This window comes from Dreissena polymorpha, chromosome 2 (genome assembly GCF_020536995.1).
Source record: "Dreissena polymorpha isolate Duluth1 chromosome 2, UMN_Dpol_1.0, whole genome shotgun sequence".
Lineage (NCBI taxonomy): Eukaryota > Metazoa > Mollusca > Bivalvia > Myida > Dreissenidae > Dreissena > Dreissena polymorpha.
In genome coordinates, this window is record NC_068356.1 from 110,547,875 (window position 1) to 110,573,824 (window position 25,950).

Consider the following 25,950-nt stretch of genomic DNA (forward strand, 5'->3'; position numbering starts at 1 on the left):
GGTGACATCAATTGGGCCTGTGGCATTTTCTTGGAAGAAAATTGACATATCTTTTTTATTTAACAGTTTCAAAAAGTATGTCTCATGTGTATCTAGCCATTGATTTGGTAAAGGAAAGAAACTTAGTCCCTGTTCTTGTTGTTAATTTGGAAGTTCACTTGAATTGTTAAGCTAATTTAAGACAATATCAACGTTTGCCCTCCCCCTTCCTGTTCCGGGGTAAGAAAATGTAATGGGTTTCATAAAGCGTTCCAATACGTTGATAACTGAAAGTATTTATTTCGTGTTTTCAATTATGTCAAGTGTGTATGTGTTTCATTTAAGCTAATAATTCTGAGCTATGTGTTTATTCTCGCAAAACTGGTGCAAAACAATTCGTTACATCAGGTGCTAAAAAAACAAAGTCGATGTCATAATGTTAAATACATAAAACATATGCCACAATTGGCACATCCAAGTTATCATTTCGATACATTGTAATACCATGCCTCAAGTGATGTGTCTTAGACAAGATATGAACATTAGAATCATGACTACACTGCAGTTAACAAATTCGTCTAAGAAAACTAAAGTATTTACATTCTAAACAATATTTTATTGATGCAAATTTGAAGGTTTGAAAGTTAGATAGAACCATAATTAATGTGAAACCACATGTCTCATAATAATTCCGGCCAACTGTCTTTGTAAATTACTTATTATCTACAGTTGTTTACTCCTATAAAATTATTCCATGTCAGTATTCTGTAATATATGAACTTTGAATGGCTATACATTTGAAAAACGTACGGAAATCGCTTGGGGTTTAACTACGGGTGTATTTGTGTCTGTGCGGTGACCGTAGCTTGCATCATGCTTATGTTTCATTCGGTATTGTATGTACTGGACTTTGAAGCATAGCAAATTGGTCACTTGCCTTATATAAAATATTACGGATGATTATCAGACTTTCTTTGCAGATACGATTTCGGGATTGCCAATTCATATATATGAACGTGACGAATGCGCTGTTATTAACCAAATAGTAATGTGTACACACACACATATATATATATATATATATATATATATATATATATATATATATATATATATATATATATATAACATTGTATGAACTTGATATATATCTTATCAATAACAAATTACTCTCGAAATGTTGGATTAAAATTGAACAATTATAAAGACAGTTAGATTATGATAAACAACATCTATACAGGATGAAAAAAATGAATCAACGTTTATTCTCCTTTTTTACATTTCAAAAAATCTATAAATAAGTTTGATGTATAAATTACACGATTACACAATACAATAATTATCAAATACTGTCATTGGGATCTGTACATTTGATTCGCCAAGGCTCGTGGTTGAGATTCTTAAGCCTCGCGAACACTCCCAACGCTGTACCTTAAATTAAATAATGGACTGAGCACAGTAATTGATCAAATACGTGTATTTTAATATCTTCACATCAATTACAGATGACTATGTTTCTTGTCGACTGTTTTATTTCGTGCACATGATATTGCGCCTGAAAGGAAGCTGGAATGTATAACATCGGTGTCAATAAATAAATGTTCTTCAATAATGGATCCATAATGAAAACGTAAATCCTCACTTCCTTTTCTAAATATACTAATGCTTTTCAAAATTACAATACACTGATTATTTAACTATTAATAAACCGAAATCTATCATGACGCAGATAATTGTACTGGTTCGTAGGATTGCTCTTATCAAATTCACGATAATAGGAACTATCCCATTACCCTAGTAAAATGACGTAGTGTACTTGAACATTGTTGGCATGCCGAATATAACAGGGACGGCAAAGTACAATCCATTGATCGTTATTGATTGGTTTTCTCCTTGTTTTTTTTTTGCATTTAAATGTGCATCAAGATCAGTAAGTTACAGTATAAAAACAATTATTTGATGAGGCCACTGGCCCTAAGCAGCGTTTTTTCTCTATTTATCAGAACGCGGTTGTTAAATACAAATTATGTATTCAAGCATTTCTAATAATTTATAACTGTTTCATACATGAAGGCATAGCTTTCTCAAGTATAAATAAAATACAACATCATCTACGTCAACAACACATAAACATATTATGATTGTAATCTTTTATTTTTAACCTATTTATTTTAGCTCTGATAAATCGAAAGCCTAATGCTTATTTGACCGCTCTCGATTGCGTTTCCTTAGTAGATACAGTAGTTGATGATTTTAAACGAGGTCGAATGTACGCTCCCACAGTGAGGACTAAACAATTGCTCTCATTGTTGCTAGACGGACATCATATCTAGTTCGCCATGGCGACCTATGATCCTTCATTTATAACAATAAAAATGGCCGAAAATTATGAAACACAACATATTTGATTGGCATGACATACACACAAATAAAAGAAAAACATGCATACAACTCGAGTCACTGATTATGAGAGGGCAGTGCAAAGACCTTTTGTTTTAAACTGCTTTAAAGCAATATCAATGAAATATAATAGATTTCATTTAATTATACGTAATTTTAATTAAGACACAAAAACTTGTAATTGATAAATGATTGAATTAAGCATAAGTGTTAACGCAATTTTTATAAATAAGCATATTAAGATAATATTTAGCAGTGAGTTTAAGTGCATGCCTTTCAGCTCATAGAGGTTATTGTTCAAGCAGCCCTTAACATGTAGGAGGTTTTGCAATATATAAGCCATAACATTTTTTAATTTAATTCTTTAAACCATTTTTTTTTGTTTCGTTATTTTACACATTTTTTTTATTCATCGATTATATTCCTTCCTATAGGATGCCAATTTTTGAGTTGTGTAGTCTTTACGTCTAACCGGTGAGCTGAATAAGGATCGTGTGCCTTTAACAATGGCTATGTGTTTAATTTAAAGTCAAAGTCGATATACAGACAGTTTAGGTAAGTTAAAACTTCTCACAGGGCTGTTTAATGCAAACCTCCACTTCCATATCTGAACGCTTAACATGCATTACATTTATCATATAAATATTCACAAGTTAATAATAATGCTTAAGTATAATTATGCTTAGTTCAAACGTAATTTCTTAAATATTTAAGATGTAACAATCAATCTTGTCAGGATTTGTGAGAAATATTGTATTGTCTGGAAACACGCATGCATATCGATTCTCAAAGTCAAAAACGTCAATTGATTCAATCCGACATTGCTTAGTGAATTCTTGGTGACCATCACTATTCTTTACATTATATGTGAGGCTAATTTCGTATGTGTGGTATAAACCAAATTAAACATTGAATAAACAAACAATTTAAAAAAAATCAAGTTCGAAGGAGTTGGCCAGGGGTTTGCACAGCTGTTCGGTCATATAAGAGCCTTACAATACTTTCAAGTACTATACATCAGCTCTGTCAATGAGAACAACGTCCTGACAAATGGAAACATCAATAAAATAACATATTATATATAAATTCAATTGTAAAATTCAGCCCTAGTCAATATTCAGGAAGCTATTTAGCAACAGTTATGCTCAAAGCGAATAAATTTCCTCGGGTCATTGAATGCGTTCGTATTTTGGTTGGTGAGATGTTCATTACAAACTATTTAGTTTTTATAGATTGTTTGTGACTTGGGGTTTTAAAGGTAAAAGCAAAACATTGCATAACAATAAATATTAAACATCAATAAAGGAAAATATGAATTTCAATTAATAACTATTAAATTTTTTAATGTCCTGACGATTTGTTAAAGTGATAAAATTATGTTTACAACCCGTTGAACGGGATTATGACTGTATGAGCAAATAAGGCATTTTTACGTGCATAATGTTAGCTCTGTATATTCATCATTTTATCAGGCATTTATACTAATACATTTGCAATATAATATTAAAGTTTTGTATTTCGTATACCCGCACTGTCCGTTCGGGGAAAAGTCGCAGCGTGCGTCGGGAGAAATTGCTCAAGGAATCTCTATTTGAAAATGGCACTGAACACAAACGGCATCAGACAGAGGAAAACGACGACGGACGTCATGTTTAATGATATGTTTCTGACTTAATCCCTAGCACAACGGTTTGGTTTAAAACATTAACCACAAAAAGGATTATTCTGGCTGTGTGAATGTTGTTATTGTTGTTGATGTAAATTTACTAACGTCATGATTGGAAGAAATGTTTGCAATGAATGAAGGTAGATGCATATTTGTATATTCATGTTGTCATACATAGAATGGTTAAAATAAATAAATGGGCTTTGAAATCGACTGAAGTACCATAAAAATAGATAAGAAAGAATCACAAAGCTGACATATGTCAATAAAATATATCAAAACAACATTGGTATTTTATTCAAACAGCATTTTAAATAATATAAATAACATTTTAAACTTTGCAGTGGTTTAATATTCGCAAGCGTAACTGTTTTAGGCATTATTATTCACTTATTTTTATTATTTATGCTGTCAAGTAAACAAATATCATTCCTTTAATAAAACGTGTAAACGGCATGTGTGTGGAGTATTTTATGTCATAAGAGTTAAACTTCGATGATGATATAAAATAACCACGCACTTTATATTTCGCATTATGTAGCATACGGACGGCACTCAAATCGTCCTTGACCTCTAGTTAAGATAGACAGTTTATGTTTAAAATATCAGGTCTGGTATATCCGAGAGTACACATACATTTAAAAAAGTAGCAAACTTATAAACATATGACTTGGTAACGATATAGCTTGCTTGGTCTTTAAATTAAAATTAAACAATATTTAAACTTCAAACTCATACTAAATGCGAAGGTTTTAAAAATGAATAGATTTTGTAGCTATCTTTTTGAAGGCATGGCCAAACCTTAAAATCGCTAAATTTAAGAATCGAATTTTCGTTGAAATACTAATTGACTTAAACGGCAAAATGTACCTCATACACTAATGATATTCTTTCTTCCAAAAATTGTTTTACGTCTGGACAGCAGAAGTGATGAAAGCTTATTTTAATGCTGTATACATCTGTTTCCTACGATTAATATTGCTGCAAATTTGTTAAGCTTTATAACATCTAACTGGCCACAACTCATAAACAGAGGGTTTAATATACAAAAATGTTCGTCAGGGTCTGTAGATTTCAGAACAAGATGTCGTTTTTCTGGAAAGTGCTAGAGGGCTTAGAAATCCAAGATGGAGTCCAAGATGGCCGCCGTTTTATGATTCAATAACTAATAAAGATGAATGGAATACGTCTATTGAACACCTATATGTACTGACTTTAATATCTGATAGAAGTAATCCATTGATATAGGGCTTCTACCAAACAGATCACCAAGGTCACCAAAGGTCAAGGTCAAGGTCATTTCATGGCCAAAATGGAAAAATAAACGAAAATTTGAGTATTGACATATCATTTTCTTTTTTAATTCAAATGCTTTACATTTGCTGTGATAACTAAACTCTTTATTATATAGCAACATTTACAAGCTTCATTTTAAACAAAAGTTAATGCCTAAAATTGTGTTGGTAACCATGGTAACCAAGACTACATACGCTATGTGGCCATTTTCCTGGTTCGTGGAAAGTCATTTGGCATTATAACCATCAAGTTTAATAAGTTTGCTTTTAATCTTTAATACATACTTTAAGACTTATCAAGGCAAATGTAACGAACAGCTATGCAGTATTCCATGTATCATATTTATTCAACAATCAAATCTAACCAGGTATAAGTGCTTGATACAGACTCATAAACGTTATTTACAAATGTTTTAAATTATGAAGTTTTACATTGTATTTACTAATACAAATGATGCAAATAACAAATTATGTTTTCAAGTTACAAACACTGAAAAACAAATCCTGTAAACCAGGAAGTGACTGACTGTCAAACGTCCTACTTGTTGCTTTCGGAAGTCGTGGAATCCTCGTTGACTCGGCTGGCGCACTGCTGACCAACATGCTTGTCATCGCATGAGTCGTCCTTTTACCATCAACTGTTCGCTCATTCAGATTCCAGTTATCAGCAACTGCCACTACAAACTTCCCCCTTTGGTCTCTAGGTAGTATATTGTCTGGTACAATACCACCAGAGTCTGTTATTTTGTGTGATGCAATGCTCGGTTGGGCTGCTGAAGTCAAGAATAACCGAAGATCTTGATATGAGATGGAATAAACAAGAGCGTACAATTCTTCAATCAGATGGCGGCTGCCAAACTCGTTGTTGAGGTGTATCCCTAAGCCCAGGTGTTTAGGAGATGGGTTTTACGTGACAAGTGTAGTTAGGTCACAAGCAACAGCTAGACATCTTGTAATGGTCCTCTCAGAAGCTTCCTTGTAGCATTTTTGTCATGTAACCAACACACTGTCTTGTAAAGAAGAGGCTCCACAAACTGCTTCTGATCTGACAATTTGATTTCTTCTGGAGCGTAAAAGAAGTCATCAAATTTAAGATTATTCTCTATAATTCGTCTTCTCAAAATACCCATCGCCTTATGAAATGCAGCTTCATCTGTGTCGTCCTCTGACTCTGGTAGTTCATCGTATGAACACTCATTGTCATCTTGAATGACCTGTTCCATCTCCTTTGACTTTCTGACAGCATCATTAATAGTCAAACTAGACGAACAAACTAGGTCAGGCTTTTCATGCTGATGAATAAAGGATACCTCTGGCCATAATTTTTCAAACAACCTTTTCAAATTGGAACTTTTATAAGAGTTTGCTTCATTTGAAAATCCTTCTTATTCAGCAATTTCAACAAAACGTTTTTTTTTAAAGTAGGAAAGAAGAACACCTTTTTATCAACAACAATAGAATGCTCAAATTCATTTTTAATTATCTCATCAATTATTGTGTATGAAAATGTTTGGTTTTCAGAAGTGGCCTTATTGGGTGTCAGCCCGGAAAATGCATAAGTTTTACACTGGTAGTATTTAGTCAAACAACTTTTTTCTATGATATCAAGCCTCAATGGCTACAAGATCACCATTTGGAACACTTGCCAATTTATCAATAATGGCTTCATCATTTATTGCAGTAGCAATATCTTACACTTTGCGATATATAGAGTTAGAGTCTGAAGATATAGAAGTTTCAACAAAAAAAGATGTGGTTCGGGGGGTAACCCGACCCTACCTACGATTTTGGTCCCGACCCTACTTTTTTTCGTCTTGTAAAAAAAAAGATCTCTGAAAAAAATAGTGCCCGAAAATAACCGCGCATTTGCCACTTCCGCTATCGTTATCAATCATCCGATTTTACGCCCGGCAATTATCGATTGCACACTATAATCCAGCGTAGAATTTCATAAATTTCCAAGGATACGCATAGTATTGACGATTTTGACAGACAAGCTCCATTATCCGCAAAGAGTCGCTTTCGCACATTTTAATCCCTTTTGTTAAAACATCGCTGTCTACACAATAGGTCAGTAGAACCACTAAGCGTGTTTTTTTAATGGACCGGAACTTATTTCATACTCGACCTCGAAATCATTAGAACTAATGTTCTGAGCAAGTTTAATGATAATTGGACAACATGATATGTGTTTTTAAGTGTTTACATGGTTTCCCAGACGCAAAAGAAGAAAAACCAAACCGGAATAATTTACAAACTCAGCCGAGATATCATTAAAAATGTTCTGATTGAAATTAATGATGATTGTCTTCTAGCGCGTCCACAATATATCACTTCAGCCTCGAACAACTGCCCCACCTCCTTTTTTCACTATAGCCACATAAGAAAACTGCCCTACCCAACGGTGGCCATGTTTTTAAAAGGACAAGGGCCATTTTCAAACTATGCTGATATATCATTTGAAAAAAAGGTTATATGCAAGTCTCATAATGATTGTGCAAAACATCAGACTTCTAGAGTGTCACAAGGTTTGACTATACCCATGTTATAACAGCTGCTACCCCCCTCCCGCAGACAGCCATGTTTTAAACGAACAAAAATCGTTTCCAAACACTCTGCTGATATATCATAAAAACACATGTTCTGGGTACGCTTCATGAAGATTGTGTAACACATGTTTCTTCTAGAGTTTTCACAAGCCCTTTTTTTAATCTGACCTAGTGACGTTGTCCGAAATATCATTGCGACAAATGTGCGGAAAAAGTTTCGTGAAAATTGAGCAATCCATGTGTGCTCTGAAGTGTTAATATGGTACATGAAAACGAACAGACGACGCACACAATATTGTCACAAAAGGTCTTCGTGAGCAATGTGTACTCAGATAAGATAAAATCATTTTTTTTTGTGCACACATCAGCTGTGAAAACAAACAGCTTGGCACAGAAATCAGAACATGCTATCAGTAGAAATCACTTGATGGGGATAATTGTCTTTACATTTGTGCAGAGTTAAGATGTCCCACACTTAATGATAATATCCTTGTTTTTGGAGAGCTTTTCAAACAAACTTCTCACAGGCGGCCAAATTGTTTTACCGCCGAGGATAAGTTTTATGACTTTTATCTTTTTTTTTGTCTGACTCAGGAATTAATTTCAAGCAAGGATGTATTTGAACACAACTTAAAATATAAGTCGGGTGAAATTACAGCAACGTTTGCCGAACAGCGCCAACGAGCAGTAGCACACTTTTGGATCTACCTATAATCCAATTCCAAACACACTTGGAAAAAAATTGATTTAGGTGAACACGTTACTGAAAAAAACGCATTGTAATCTGTAGAATAACGAACAATTTTCTATAATTAATTGCATAGATAGAATTATACAAGCGATTGCGCTAGAAGCCTTAAGAGTTAATCGATTAAGTACACACGCAAAAATAAGTAAACATGTATATCGCACCAAGCGCTTTTGAACAGACACATTTTTTTTTCTTCAAACAAAATTCGTTTCAATGAAATAAAAGACACTTTGTTTTATAAGTACTAATTATAGTTTAGCAAGACTCTTTTTTCAAACGTACTACTTATATTTAAGCATGCATTCTGTACTGTGACACGCGTATCATCGAAGTTGCAAACTGTGACCTATTTCGGCTTGAATCAGCAAGCTACGACTTATTTTAGCTTGGGTTATCAGGCAGTAGAGGGCTATAAGTAAGCTTTCTTCATCTCGAATATAAACGAGTTCACTCGCATTAAGCTTTACTATTTGAATACAGTATTACTATGGGGAAAGAAACACACACGACAGAATTGCAGATTATTATGTTCATGTATATAAGGCTTTTTCAGATTGAAGTCGAAGATCAAATGAAAATACAGTTACAAATCACTTCATCAATTAAAATATTATTTAATGATATCTGGATCGTATTCTTGACCATAAAGTTTTCTTTTTCATTTGTTTTAAAGGAAATTAATACACTTATTAAATTTACCTGATTTTAAGTACATTTTAATCAAAATACTTGTTAGTTATACATAAAGATATTAGACTTTGCCTCCAAAATTGGAGCATTTTTTGCTGATTTTCAGTAAAATATGCACAAAAATGCATTCCATTACATTAAATGTCATCGTAAATGTACTGATTAAATTATTTTATGCTGTTGATGTGGTTTTACTTTCCATTTGCTCATAATATGAACAGTTTCGAGCTCACGGGCCCATGTGTCTTTCCATTAAAGTCTTCTTTGCAAAATGGCCTTTTAGCAATACAACTTAGAACACATACATGCATTTAGTTATTTCCTTTGCATATCATTCTATTAAAAGGCCTAACAGTCCTTATATGCCATCAATAACACATTGCCGTTTTTCTCGATAAATGAGATTTACAAGTTTACAATCAACACGTTTATAGTTCTTGCATGTGTATGTTCCTGTCAGCTTTTTTCATACGACTTGTCTTAGGTAATAGTATGGTGGATAGTTACATAACGATACAATGTTTGAATAAGCATTCATATAGGCACCAGTATTTATGATAACTCGCTTTGTGTATTTGTATTCCATTCCAGTTGGTATGTTACGCATGTCCTTAATTTTAGGAATAGTCAAAGAATTAGTGTCTATTTGATTAAACACCAACAATCCGTCATAACTTAACTTTGACGATTAGGTATCAGTTAAAATCCAATTGTATGGATTTTAACACGTTTATATATAATCCGTATATACGTAAAACGTATATACATGTTTCTTAAGTGCCATTATTCATATATCACCGGGGGTGAACAACTTGTATCACGTGATCGCAAAAGTCAACGCCGGTTGAAGAAACAGTCTGTAATCTTGCACATTAAGGTTAGTTTTGTAGTTTTTACATATGATCGAAATTTCAGTTTAAAAAAGCGATAGCCTATGACACAGTATACTAAATAAACTTTTATTTTAAATGATTCAATTGCCTTTACTGTTTCCACTTTCCGAAAACACTTCGACACAAAATTCTGAAATGCAATGCAATTGCTGTTTGTTTAAGTGGTTTTGATGATTTTCTTCTAAATATTTTTTTTCTCATTTATTTTTCCATGTTTGATATTTATATTGACACCAGTAACATTTGCAAATATAAAAACATGGGTTTTATAAAATAAAAGTCACATTCATTCAAATTATTTTGAGCTGTACATAAGTATATAGAAATATGCTACAGTGTAAACATTCATAAAAGTCTTTACACAAACAACATATATTGTTACACAAAACACGCACACAGACATACACATACACACACACACACACACACACACACACACACACACACACACACACACACACACACACACACACACACACACACACACACACACACACACACACACACACACACACACACACACACACACACACACACACACACACACACACACACACACACACACACACACACACACACACACACACACACACACACACACACACACACACACACACACACACACACACACACACACACACACACACACATAAGCACACACACGCATTCACACACAACAAACAATGTGTTTAGACGGTTCTTGAAAAAAATAATATAAACATAACATTTTCAAACATGTTCAAATCATAATAAAAAAGCTTTCAATTCTAGCTTGGGTTAATGTTATAAGTTAGGTTGACGTTTAATAAAAACATAAAACATACTAGTGTTAAGATTATGGGCACATATGTATTCAAAGAAGTTATCTTGGTTGATATTGGTTGAAAAATATCTAATAAAGTGGATCAATTTTTGATTATGTTTTTCATGTTTGTTTTTAATGAGGGCAATTTCTGCTTCTGTCTGTATTTTTAGCTTAAGATAATTCTTAAAAATATTGAAGTTTGGGATGCATTTTTTAATGTTCATGTTAAATATGAATGTTTTTATTAAAATTAATATAAAATTCAAACCATCCCTGTAAACTTTTTTGTCGATAATGCCAAAAAAGGCCATTTCTTTGTTTAATTTTACTTCAATATTCACTTGTTTTAGAAAGTACTGCAGTTTTGTCCATAATTCTTGAATGTGGGCGCATTCCCAAAATAAGTGGTCAATTGTTTCAATGTCTGATTGGCAAAACTCGCACAAACTACACTCTTTCAGTCCGCATTTTGTTAAAAACTTATTTGTTGGTATTATTCGAGATAAGAATTTATATTGGAAGTTACGCAGATATGTATCAATAGTTGACTTAAAGGAATTATATATATAATTCTCCAGTCGGTATTTTCGTTTAGATTCAATTGTTTTTACCATTTCATTTCAGTACTGTTGTCATTTGTAATTTGTGATTTTTGTTGTATACTATAAAGTGTTTTGTTTGTTTGTTTGGTATTCTCTTTTACATTACGAAAAGTTTTTTCTGGCAATGTTAATGTATTCATCCCTTGTGTATGTAATATTGTTTTATATTCGTTTGGAATCGCGGATAATAGTGAATAATAATTTAAAAATTATTGTGCATTTATGTTATATAAGTATTGAATTTCATTAAATGTATAATATGTATTTCTTCGATAATTGTATAACTGTCCAATTGTTTTTACACCCTTATTATACCAGTTTACTAGAAAGATGGATTTGCTATTGATTTTTATATCTTTGTTATTCCATAACACATGATGACATACAGGGATATTTCTTTGTGAACTATTATTATATTGGTTTTTGATACCTTGCCATGCGGTTAGCATATCTTTCAAGAATACATTTTCTTTACTTACGTTTTTTATTATAGCTTCATCTAAGTTACATTCAAATATAAGACTTGTTCCAAAGTTTTTCAGTTTTTCGTGCAACAGGAGTTTCCATTTGCCATGATTATTTGTATCGAAAAATCTTTTTACCCAGCCCGCTTTTATGGCGTTCAAAAAATAGTGAATGTCTGTATGCTTTAGGCCTCCACTTTCATAAGGTTGAGTCAATCGTTTTCTTTTAATTTTATCGGGCTTATCATCCCAAATAAATTTAAACATAGCTGTTGTTAATCCATCTAATGCTTCCTTTGTTGGATTTGGGAGAAATGAAAATGGGTATACTAATTTTGGTAATGCAAAAGTTTTTATAACAGTAACCTTTCCCATTAAAGTGAGTTTTCGATGTTGCCACTGTTTTAAGCAGGCTTCAAATTCTTTAATCTTCGGCATTAGGTTCTTTTCAACATTAAGTTTGTGTTGATTGTAAAAGTTCATTCCTAGTGTTTTAGCCCCATCAGATGTCCAAATAAATTTACATTTCATACAATATTCAGATTTTGAGTTTTTAAGAGATCCAATTCGCATTACTGTAGATTTTGATGAGTTGAGGTTAAGTCCTGATATTTTGCTAAAGTTGTGAAGAGTTTTCACTAGTGCTTCAAATGACTTTTCTGATCCATCAGTGAAAAAGGATGCATCGTCCGCAAAAAAAGTTTGCTTAATTTCCTCGTCGTTAATTTTTATTCCTTTGATAATTTTATTGGCATTTATATAATTTGATAGTATTTCTATACATAAAATAAACAAGGAAGATGATAGTGGACAACCTTGCCGAACGCCTTTTTCTATCTTAAAACTTTTTGAAAGGTGACCATTGTTTATAATAATGCTATTTATATCTTTGTAAAATACCTTTATCCACTGAATAAGTTGTGGAAAAAAATTGAGGTGTTCAAGACAATGTGTGATAAAAGAGTGATTTAAACTATCAAATGCTTTTTCGAAGTCTGCAAAGAATAAAAGTCCAGGTTTATTGTTAATTTCAAGATATTCAATTACATCGAATAATAGTCTTTCATTTTCACCTATATATCGGTCTTTCATGAAACCAGTTTGGTCATAAGTTATTATTTGGTTTAATACTTGTTTCAGGCGGTTAGCTATAGACTTAGTTGCAATTTTGTAATCGATATTTAGTAAGCTAATAGGTCGCCAATTTGCTATGTAGTCCAGGTTTTTATCAGGTTTTGGAAGAAGTGGTATGATACCCTGTTTCTGTAGAGCAGTGAGTTCGCAATTTTCAAAAGAATAATTTATTGATCTGGTATAGTATTCTTTTAATGTGGGCCAAAATATTTTATAAAATTCAACAGTAAGTCCGTCGGAGCCAGGACTTTTATTATTCGCCATTCCAAGTAGTTCACACCCACATTCATACTCCGTAAGTTTTCCTTCACATTTTGATTTGTTTTCTTCACTTAGTTTATTAATGGGAACTGCGAAGAAATCCGAAGCATTTTCTTCAATGTGATTTTGTTTATAAAGGGATTCGTAATATTTAACTTGTGCTTCTAATATTATGTCTTTTTCTTTTAATACTTTGTTATCTACAATCAGTTTATGGATAGTTTTCGTTTCGGCTTTTCTTTTTTCTAGGTTGGCAAAGTATGCTGAGTTCTTTTCATTTCCTTCGACTTTAATAGCTTTTGATCTTAAAATGTATCCACTAATATTTTTGTCATATATTTGTTCTAATTCTTGTTGTTTAGTTTTTATTTGCTGTGTTATATTTTCTGTTAAGTTGGCAGGATTACAATTTATTGCATTTTGTTCTAGTGTTTAAATTTCTGCCATTAAGATTTCTTCCTCCTTTTTCGATTGTTTCTTTTTTATTGAACAGTATCTAATTGTTTCATTACGGATTGTACTTTTAATTAGTTCCCACTTTGTATTTGGATTACATTCTTTATTTAAATTTGTTATGTCGTTGATACTTTGTTTGATTTTGTTTTGGTATTCGACATCTAGTAAAATAGAGTTGTTAATTTTAAAGTATCCACTTCCTTTTCCTAAAAGTAAATTATCTATATTTAATTGTACATAAGAGTGATCCGTTTTATATCCAGGTTTTATGTTACATTTTGATATAAGGTTACATAAGTTATTAGATATCAAGAAAAAGTCAAGCCTGCAGAATATGTGTAATTTACAGTTAGAATGCCATGTGAATTGGCTTTTGTCTGGATGTTTTATTCTCCAAATGTCACTGAGTTCATTGGTGGCCATTAAGTCATTTAGAAGTTTCCTGCATTTTGTATGGGTATTAAAATTACCGTTTTTCTTATCAAGTCCCGTTAAGACAGTATTAAAATCACCGCCTATTATTACATTTTTATCAGCATTTGACAATAAATAGTTATTTAGTTTTTGGAAAATATATGTGTCATCTTTATTTGACCCGTAAATGTTAATAAATGTGATGTTAATATCTTGAATTTTAATGTCTATAGCTATTAACCTTCCATTAATTATTTCATTGAAGTTAGATAGTTCTAGGTCACTGTAGGGGTGTAAAAATATCCCTACACCTTCGCTATTTGACTTACATCCACTACATACAAATCGACCAGGCCAGTCATGTTTCCATTATTGAAAATTTGATTCAGTTAAATGTGTCTCTTGTAACATGAATATTTAATAATTTAAACCTTTTAGCCATTCAAACACTTGCATTCTTTTATCTTTATTTCCTAAACCCCTCACATTCAACGTTAATATTGTAGTTTCCATTTATGTATTGGATAGCCCATGTTATAATATGTATTTTGAATTAAATTTGAATATGTTTTTATGTCAACTGATATTTTAAAATTATGATTATCTGTATCTATCATAGTGTTTTTGTATGTCATTAAGGAATCATAAAAGGTAGGTTGTATAATACAGTATTTTTTTTTATTTATGCGACTTACAATATAGGTATTAATATTGTTTGAGTTTTTGTCGGTTGAATGTCGAAAACGAAATTTGACAAAAACAGAGATGATGCATCAAAGAATAGGTTTTTTTTTCAATTAATTTATCCTTCCTCTGGTTTCATTTGAGTAGCATGTTTTTTTTATCATCGAAGGATTTGTATTTATGGACAATTAATAACGTTTTTAGTAGTTAATGGAGTTTTTAAGCTACACAAGCATCTATATGATTAGATCAAATACAACATTTCAATTAACAAGGTACAGTGTAAGGCATATGTCATAGTACAGGGTGAAAAAAAGTATTTGCCTGAGAAAAACTTGTGCACAAGCTACAGGCATATTGAATGTGTTAATTGTACATAGCACATGAGTTAGTATTCTAATGAGCAAAAATACAAAATTATACGTTGTGTAGTGTACAATATTAAGAGTACAAGTTAAACAAAAGTAACAACACGCTAAATTGCTGGAGTTAAAATTTGTTATCTAGATACGTTTGGCATGTTTTTATTTTTTAGCAGACCATATATGAAATAGAATTAAAAAGAACAAAAATTACGAAATACCTGTTGTTTTTACTTCTACCCTGATTTGATTATATATATACAATAACAAACAGGTTAAAACGTTAAGTACTATATTCATTATGAAGGACAATAACAACGCTGTGTACCATATTTCTACGTCTTGTGTTGAATTACTAGGTTGATTAATGTATTTCAATAAACATTCTTTCGAAACTATTCACGTACACATGCACAAAGCTTTCGACGGTGTCAGCTCAGTGTGCATCCGTTTATCATAAAATGAGTCAATTAACATAAACTATGTAGGTGCACATTCAAAAACAAACTATCGGTTGTTTTTTTCTTAATTAAGCATAATAAGAGTATATGTTAACATTAACAAACACGTTAAACGTAAAAGCAACATATACAGCATAAAGAACATTAACAACGCTGTGCAAAGTATGTTTACGGCTATTGTTGTTTTACATGATTAATGTATGTATTTAAGTTAACATTTTATCGAAACCATTTACGTACATATGCACAAAACTATCGATGATGGCATGCCCAGCTTGCACACTTTTATAATAATAAGGTCAATTAACATTGAACTATTTATGTGCACATTTTTCTTAATTAAGCATAATAAGAGTATATGTTAACATTAACAAACACGTTAAACGTAAAAGCAACATATACAGCATAAAGAACATTAACAACGCTGTGCATAGTATGTTTACGGCTTTTGTTGTATTACATGATTTATGTATGTATTTAAGTTAATATTTTATCGAAACCATTTACGTACACATGCACAAAAACTATATATGATGTCATGCCCAGCTTGCACACTTTTATAATAATTATGTCAATTAACATAGAACTATGTTTGTGCACATGAACAAAAACGGAACATCTTGCTTATGTCTGATTTGTTTTCATAAAATAAAATGAGATTAACAACCGTACACAGAACATTTAAAAAATAAAAACACTTTACTGCGGTTAATGGTATCAATAAATTAATTATAATTTAATGTATTTATCAACAAATTTTTTATACATAATACTTAAACAGCAAATTTTTTGTATATCACTTTTATTGCTTATGGTTATCAATGTGCATTTTGGTTGTATAAATTACGCATGCCATGTCTATGAATTTACTCGATTTTATCAAATTATATATGTTGATCAAAAAAGTATGGATTTGCGTAATCAACATAGTTTCGAATGCAATACAAATAACCGTGCACACAGCTGTAAAGAAAGAAAAGACGACCACATATCGCTGATTAGCAAAATCAACAATGCAATTATTTATACTAATTAAGTCAATTTAGATAGAACTATTTTTTGTGAACCGAACGAAACCGAACATCTTGCTTAACAAACTTAACTGTGATTAATGGTATCAATAAAAATATTTTTAATTGTACGTATTGATCAACAACAAAATATACATAATACTTAAACAGCAAAGTTTTTGTATATCACGTTTATTGCTAATATTTGTCAACGTGCATTTTGGTTGTATAAATTACTCATGCCATGTCTATGAATTTACTCGATTTTATCAAATGTTATATATGTTGATCAAAAAGTATGGATTTGCGTAACCAACATAGTTTCGAATGCAATACAAATAAGTGTTCACACAGCCGTAAAAAAGAAAAGACGATCACATATCGCTGATTATCAGAAACAACAATTCAATCATTTTATTCTAGTTAAGTCAATAAACATAGAACTATTTTTTGTGCACATGAACAAAACCAAACATATTGCATATGTCTGAATTGTTTTCATAAAAAAAATGTGATTAGCAACCTTACACAGAGCATCTTAAAGACAAAAAACTTAACTGTGGTTAATGGTATCAATAAAATAATTTTAATTTTACGTATTTATCAACAAAAAAATTATACATAATACTTAAACAGCAAAGTTTTTGTATATCACATTTATTGTTTATGTTTGTCAATGTGCATTTTGGTTGTATAAATTACTCATGCTATGTCTATGAATTTACTCGATTTTATCAAATTATATATGTTGATCCAAAAGTATGGTTTAACGCCTGAATTAGTATGATTTACTTTTCATTTTAATATATTTAATAACATTCATGACAAAAATAGCGGTGAAATTTGAAAAATATCTTATTTTTTGTTTTGTTTTGTTTTGAAAACGCAGGTTGGTATTTCTTGAGCAATAAGAAATGGCAAACGCAAGTTGCAAAAATATTCAAAGGATGATGAAACGCACACTGTTCACATTTTTGAAAATCTTCAAAGGCTGATAAGGTTACAAATACGAAAATATTAACTATTCAAAACAATATATGACTACGGAACTTCAACTGACGCTATACTCGCCAAAGTTCACGAAAATCCCGTGCATTAGTAAACACGCATGTTTATTGAACTGTGACGAAAAGAATAAAATATTGTGTCACATCCAATAACTCGCGTTTCATATCTCTTTTTGTGTAGTCTTTTAAAGTTTATAAAACATTTTAAAAATAGATTTTAACAAATAGTTATTCTTTTATTACAGAAAAATGACGTTCGTGTGTGAAATATGTGGGAAGACATTTAAATCGGAGTGGGGGTTAAAGCTTCATGATAAGCGCCACAGAGGGACTGGACGATTCGCCTGTTGTGGAAATACATTTTACACAAAGCAGGCGTTCAACAGACACACGTGTGTATTTTGTTTTTAGTACAATGCTAGGTTCTGTCGGTTTAAAAATCAAAGTACAATTCAACATAGGTCACGGCATTCTGAGCGAAAGTATGTTTTTTATAACCTAGTTGCAAAGCACTATTTAAAATGTTTTGTATGGTGTTTTCGAAATAAGCCGGCTTAAAAATAACAAATAATTACTAGTGTGGTGCATATTGGTGTGTTCATTATAGTGTATAGTTTTTAACGACAATAATGGTCCAGATAAATTTCAATGCAAATTGTCACTGAACAATTGGGATTTAAACCGCATAAATCCAGAATGTACGCGTACTGATACTTCAAGTATGTAATTGGGCCCTTACAAATATTTTTTAATACGTATTTTGGATTTTAAAATGCGTAAATACGCGTTAACGCGCCTTATCTGGAGCGCTTCTGACAACCATCATTTTGATAAGTTCCATATTATTATGGATAATATTCTGTGTATTTTTCTGTATTGAATGATAATTAAGCAGTTCCAATTTTCTTGTTGATTAGGTGCAGCATTCATGGTGTTGAAAAGCCGTTCCCCTCTGAACAATGCGGCAAAAAGTTGTCAACGTAAGATGACCTGAATCGTCACGTCCGGAGGGAGGTTGCTGCAAAGCAATTTATCTTTTCAATTTGCAAAACAAAACTCCGAGAGAAAATTGACCTTCAGGCCCACCTTGACACCCACAATGGAGAGAAAAACTTTGCTTGTGATATGTGTGAAAAGAGGTACAGGCACCGCAGTAGTCTATCAAAGCACAGATCTGCAAAGCACCGAGCCTAGTCATCTGTTGTATGACGATGATATGACCAAGAATTATTTTTAATTCTTACCAATGTGCCTTGGTTATTTTTTTTATTAGTGAAAATACAGGCTGCCATACAATAATATATAGTATTGCGCGTGTTTTTTTTTCATCTTACACATTGTGTTTCATTGTTCATCTTGTGTTGTTTTGTTTGAAATTCCTGTTTTTTATATGATTATTGTTGTAATATGTATTATTCTGATTAAATTGATTATGATAATGGTTGATCTCATACAAATTATTGTGTTCAGTATTGCTCATCAGTGATTACTGTTGATCTCAGCCGATTAATTGTGATGTATATTGATTATCTGTGATTATTGTTGATCTTATCAAAATCATTGTAATTTATGTTGATTATCTGTGATTATTGTTGATCTCAACCGACTATTTGTGATTAATATAATCCGTGATTATTGTTGATCTTATCAAAATCATTGTAATTTATGTTGATTATCTGTGATTATTGTTGATCTCAACCGATTATTTGTGATTTATATAATCCGTGATTATTGTTGATCTTATCAAAATCATTGTAATTTATGTTGATTATCTGTGATTATTGTTGATCTCAACCGATTTATTGTGATTTATATAATCTGTGATTATTGTTGATTTTATCAAAGTCTTTGTAATTTATGTTGATAATCTGTGATTATTGTTGATCTCAACCGATTAATTATGATTTATTTTTCTATGATTATTGTTAATCTTATCTAAATTATTGTAATTTATGTTGATTATCTGTGATTATTGTTGATCTCAACCGATTATTTGTGATTTATATTATCTGTGATTATTGTTGATCTTGTCAAAATTATTATAATTTATGTTGATTATCTGTGATTATTGTTGATCTCACCATATCCGTTGGAATATACATTTGAGCCGCGCTCTGTGAAAAGGGGGGTTAATGAATGTGCGTAAAGTGCTGTCCACACAGGCTAATAAGGGACGGCACTTTCCGCCTTTATGGTATTTTTTGTTAAAAGAAAGTCTTTTCTGAGCAAAAATCGAGTTTATCGGGAAGTGTCGTCCCTGATTAGCCGGTGTGGAATGCACAGGCTAATATCTGACGACACTTCACGCATTAAAACCCCTTTTCACAAAGCGAGACTCATTTGTAATCTGCGACTACAAGTGAGTCAATATTTCGAATCAATATGATTAAAATATATTTTCGGAGATTCATCTTTGTCTCATTGGAATCAGTGTGCGAATTGTCAACAATTACATTTAAATCTGTAATGCTTTCTCAAGTTGCACATAGACCAGTTTTATGTTTTGCGTAAAAGCTAATCGTTTCTTTTAGAATTTTGGCTGTCGATCTGATGATAACATGTATTATTGCGATACGGGATTTTCTTTGCAGCAATAAAACAATTAATCTGCATATTTTTGTTTTGTTTTGTTGTTAAAGACACTGATCTCGTTTGCGTTCAACCGCTGGGATTGTCAATGTTTTTCACAGTATAATCAGACTTATCACGGTGAAGTGTACTTTGTCATGGATGTAGTATGCCTTCAGCTATATTTTAAGTATTATCTCCAACAATCATATTGTAAGATTGTCAGGTTTCTCACTTTACACATACAGACATTATATTGTATGACCAATATGAACACTCGTGGTTTGCAAGGTGCCCATGTAAAGGTCAATAGTTATTATTATAGTTACAGTTTCGGATCAATAGATAATGGTTAACACCTAAAATGAAAACTGTGTGTCTTGCAAAATAAGAGGAATCGATGTGTTTATTTGTTTCATGGTACACCCTTTTCTTATAGGTACACATTAATTATTCTTATGAAACTAAAAGAAAGATACTTTTTTTATTTACAAGATACAAGATACATGGCATTCTTTTAGACACTGTAATTTTAAAACTTGAAACAAATAACAGCAAACAATATAAAGTTAGATCAAATATATCTGTTGTTGTTTCAAATCCCCACAAAAGTAAAGTAATATTATTGAGTGGAAATAAATCCATCATAATCAGTTTGAAGAAAGTTAACAGTGTTAAATGAAGTTTTGAATGTAAGGATAACTATTCAACAACAACGTCCATTTCCTTTAATTCTTTTGCGATGTTATTTGCTACATTAGGGTTGGTAAGTGTGTTTGATTCATAATCATTTTCCGTTTGTGTGCGATTTTCAACGGTAACATTCTGTGTTTGTGTTGCATTTGTTTTTGTCTCACGCTTCTCTGTATTGCAGGGATATGCGACGTTTTCTTTATTATATGTATCTGTGAAACTGCACTTTTTGTTGATCTCTTCTTCGTCAAAATACCATTCATTGGATTTGGCGCGTTGTCACTTTGTATTTGAGAGTTCATATCAATAACCCAGTTAGTATCGCGAGTATCACTGTCTTAAAATAATTGTTGGTGCGAGTTTCTTTTTGCTTTATACAAAGGGGATCGAAAAGGTGGCTGAATTGGGGACTTCATTGGTGTAAATTTTCGTTTCATTGCTGTTCGAAAAGGTGAGGTTGTTGGCGGAAGGAATTCAGAAGTTTGATGCAATCCAGTCCTTCGTTTGATCCGCCCGGGGTGAGACGTTTTTCGTGTCATTCTGAAAAGGAAAATGATATCATAGGAATGAGTACAACATTCAAAATCGAAACAAAATGGTATTCAATATTCAATCAACAGGTGTATACCACTATATTATACGGAATCCGGATAGTGCCATCTATAATCTCGCTATTTATGGACAAATTGTATGTTGTTATTTGTGGATCCGGAGCGAGTTGTTATGTAGGAATTATGGTGTTGTAGTTTGGGAGAACACCTCGTATGCAAATGCCCAGGTGGTTTGCCTTTATCGTTCTAAGACGATGATTTCATGTTGAACCTTTTATTTTAATAGTTTGAGTTCTGTTATACAAGCAGTGGAAAAAAAATTCTCCTTATATATTTCTGGAGTTTTATTATTTGTTATATCAAAAACTACAACAGATGATTTGTGCAATTTGGATGCAGTACATAATATCCCCATACACATCTTCATTGTTGTAATATTTCAGCCTTCAGAGGTTTAATGCACAATAGCTTTGTATGTTCATAAAATTAATGTTCACTCTTTTTACACAAAAAAGTCGAACCGATTCTCTGTAGAGACATCTCGAATCATATAGTTAAAATGTGTTTGTATGCTGATAACATGTTCAAATTAAATTCATTTAATCTTTATGAGTGTCAAGTTTTACGGAAAACTACGGAATACCGTTAATGCAATTGTGGTTACACATTAAAATCCTGAGGGAGACAATGCGATAGTGCGATAATACGATGGTGACAATGCGATAGTACGATGGCGTAAACGCGATAGTAAAATGGCGACAATGCGATAGTACGATTGTGACAAATCGACAACGCGATAGTACGATGGCAACAATGCGACAGTACGATGACGACAGTGCGACAATACATTGGCGACAGTGCGATAGTACGATGGCGACAATGCGATAATACGATGACGACAGTGCTACATTACGATGGCGACAGTGCGATAGTACGATGGCGACAATGCGACAATGCGATAATAGGACGACGACAGTGCGACAATACGATGGCGACAGTGCGATAATACGATGTCTACAATGCAATAATACGATGACGACAGTACGACAACGCGATAGTACGATGGCGACAATTCGACAGTGCGATGGCGACAATGCGATAGTACGATGGCGACAATACGATATGACTATCGCATTGTCGCCATGGAACTATCGCGTTGTCGCATTTTGGCCATCGTACTATCGCATAGTCGCCATCGTACTATCGCGTTGTCGCCATCGTAATATCGCATTGTCGCCATCGTACTATCGCATTGTCGCCATCGTACTATCGCACTGTCGCCCTCTGGATTTTAATGTGTAACCACGATGGCCCAAACGGTATTCCGTGGTAAACTAATTTAAAAAAAAGAAGAATTATTTATAAAAAAAAAAGAAGAATTATTTATCGAAAGCCTTTTTCAGGTATGAAGGAATTGTAAGTCCCGGATTTTTGTAATCGTCTTTATGTATTAATTTATCAAATGCAAATCTTGCATTTTACCTATCTATCTTTCTTTTCTTAAACTTGTTCGGTTATCAGAAAATAATATAAAATGTAAAGAACTGTTTTAATCTGTTAACAATTGTCATTGAAGCTATTTGATACAACATTTAAATGTGTTAAATATTTTAGATTTTTCAAATTTTGTTATCAATTGATACATTCCCTGTCAAACATTTAGTAACTTACATTAAATAAAAAAACTACTAAAATGGTGGTTTATCATTTATCCAACATTACATAATGAAAACATGCGAGTGTCAGCAATAAATGCCAATAATATATATAGTATTCAATGTTGTTTCAAAGTAGCCCTCTGGGCACATAGATATAAACGAATTCAAACATTGTTTAAGGACCATTGTAATGATAATGTAAACCTTAAAGAACTGTTTCAGCTTAAAGCCTCGTTTGTATTTTAATTGTGATTAATGGCTTGCATTCCTATCTTAATTATTTATTATGTTATTTCACGATATATCTCATACAAATTTTCAAAGCAACATTACATGATGCTCCCGGTCTATTATATGATGCTCCAAGTCCATTATATGATGCTAACGGACCATTATATGATGTTCCCGGTGCATTATATGATGCTCCCGGTCCATTATATGATGCTCACTTTCCATTATATGATGCTCCCGGTTCAGTATATGATGCTCCCGGTCCATTATATGATGCTCCCGGTCCATTATATGATGTTCCCGGTCCATTATAAAATGCTCACTGTCAATTATATGATGCTCACTGTCCATTTTATGATGTTAACGGTCCGTTATATGATGCTCACTGTCCATTATATGATGCTCACTGTACATTATATGATGCTCACTGTCCATAATATTACAATCACTGTACATTATATGATGCACACTGTCCATTATATGATGCTCCCGGTCCGTAATATGATGCTCACTGTCCATTATATGATGCTCCCGGTCCATTATATTATTCTCAATGTTCATTATATAATGCTCCTGGTCCATTATATGATGCTCCCGGTCCATTATATGATGCTCACTGTCCATTATATGATGGTCACTGTCCATTATATGATGCTCCCGGTCCATTATATAATACTCAATGTCAATGATATGATGCTCACTTTCCATTTTATGATGTTAACAGTCCGTTATATGATGCTCACTATCCATTATATGATGCTCACTGTACACTATATGATGCTCACTGCCCATTATATTATAATCACTGTACATTAAATGATGCACACTGTTCATTATATGATGCTCCCGGACCATTATATGATGCTCCCGGTCCATTACATAATGCTCACTGTCCATTATATGATGCTCACTGTTCATTATATGATGCTCCCGGTCCATTATATGATGCTCACTGTCTATTATATGATGCTCACTGTTCATCATTATGATGCTCCCGGTCCATTATATGATGCTCACTGTCCATTATATGATGCTCCCGGTACATTATATGATGCTCCCGGTCCATGATATGATGCTCCCGGTCCATTATAATGCTCACTGTCCATTATATGATGTTCACTGTCCATTTTATGATGTTAACGGTCCGTTATATGATGCTCAATGTCCATTATATGATGCACCCGGTCTATTATATGATGCTCCCGGTCCATTATATGATGCTCACTGCACATTATATGATGCTGCCGGTCTACATATCACTTCATTAAAATATCAATGAAACTAAAAAAAAACACTTTAGTTCTGCTCTTAGGACGATTTGGGATGATAACATTCATATATAACTAGCATTTTCGCTCGATTTTCAAGTTTGATTTTTAGAAAAGTGTCGCCGCACGCTATTCTTCAAAAATTGCTTATATTTGGTTAACACGCATTCTCATCAGTTTTATTAAAATCGCACAGTGCATCTCATTTAGCTGTTATCCCAAATACATAATAGTCAGTCAAGGAAAATTGTGTTGGTGTCATAGTTATCGCGTGCGCACGTTACGTCATAGTTATCGCATGTGCACGGGATAGCTATCGCATGCACATGTCATAGCTATCCCGTTCGCACTGTATAGCTAGCGCGTGCGAACGTCATAGCAATCGCGTGCTCACGTCATAGATATCGTGTGCGTACGTCATAGCTATTGCATGCACATGTAATAGATATAGCGTGAGAACGTCATAGCTTTCGACTGCGTACTTAATTGCTTTCGTGTGAACAAGTCGAAGATCCCGCTAAATAAAATATGTCACATTTATGCAACAGTAGTTACCGGGTATGCCATTTTGTTGTGATGTTTGTAAACCGTTTACCGCATTTTCTAAACCGTAGCTATAGCACCCGATATGACTCGGGTTAAACTGTTCAAGAGACCTTAGGTTAACGGAGTTACGCTGTATGGACAGACAATGGTATAACCATCATACCATTTGGTATGGGGTTAGCCTCTAGATAACCTGACTCAAAGATCTATAAATAAACCGGTTATTTATACCTAAAGAAAAACTACGGATTAGGCTACGGTATCCCGATCTTCTCGATTATTTATTTAAAATAATGAAAGAAAACGCCCTTTTAGGTCTTGACTTAAAAAAAAAATGAACTGTTGATTATTAATATTTATTTTATTCAATGAATTTGGAACATTTTATTATTGTAATACATACTAAAGTGAATCTTGTTACCGCGCAGTTAATGCGTCATACCTGTGAAATGTACAATAGATTCATAATTTTGAAAACACTAGTCACGTAAACTGATTATTTGCAAATATACCGGCTACAAATGTCACTTATAACAAACTAGTTGCTATATT

General features: G+C 32.6%; 1 protein-coding gene and 1 long non-coding RNA gene across 8 annotated transcripts in view; one reads left to right on the forward strand and one right to left on the reverse strand.

Moving 5' to 3' along the window:
- LOC127868497 (hephaestin-like protein) overlaps nt 1-25,950 on the reverse strand; it is an 83,889-nt gene that overhangs the window by 25,789 nt on the left and 32,150 nt on the right. The window lies entirely within an intron of this gene.
- Nucleotides 18,009-20,497, forward strand: LOC127868499 (uncharacterized). The gene is made up of 2 exons (XR_008044155.1): nt 18,009-18,275; nt 18,801-20,497. It is a non-coding gene; the product is annotated as an uncharacterized LOC127868499 (long non-coding RNA).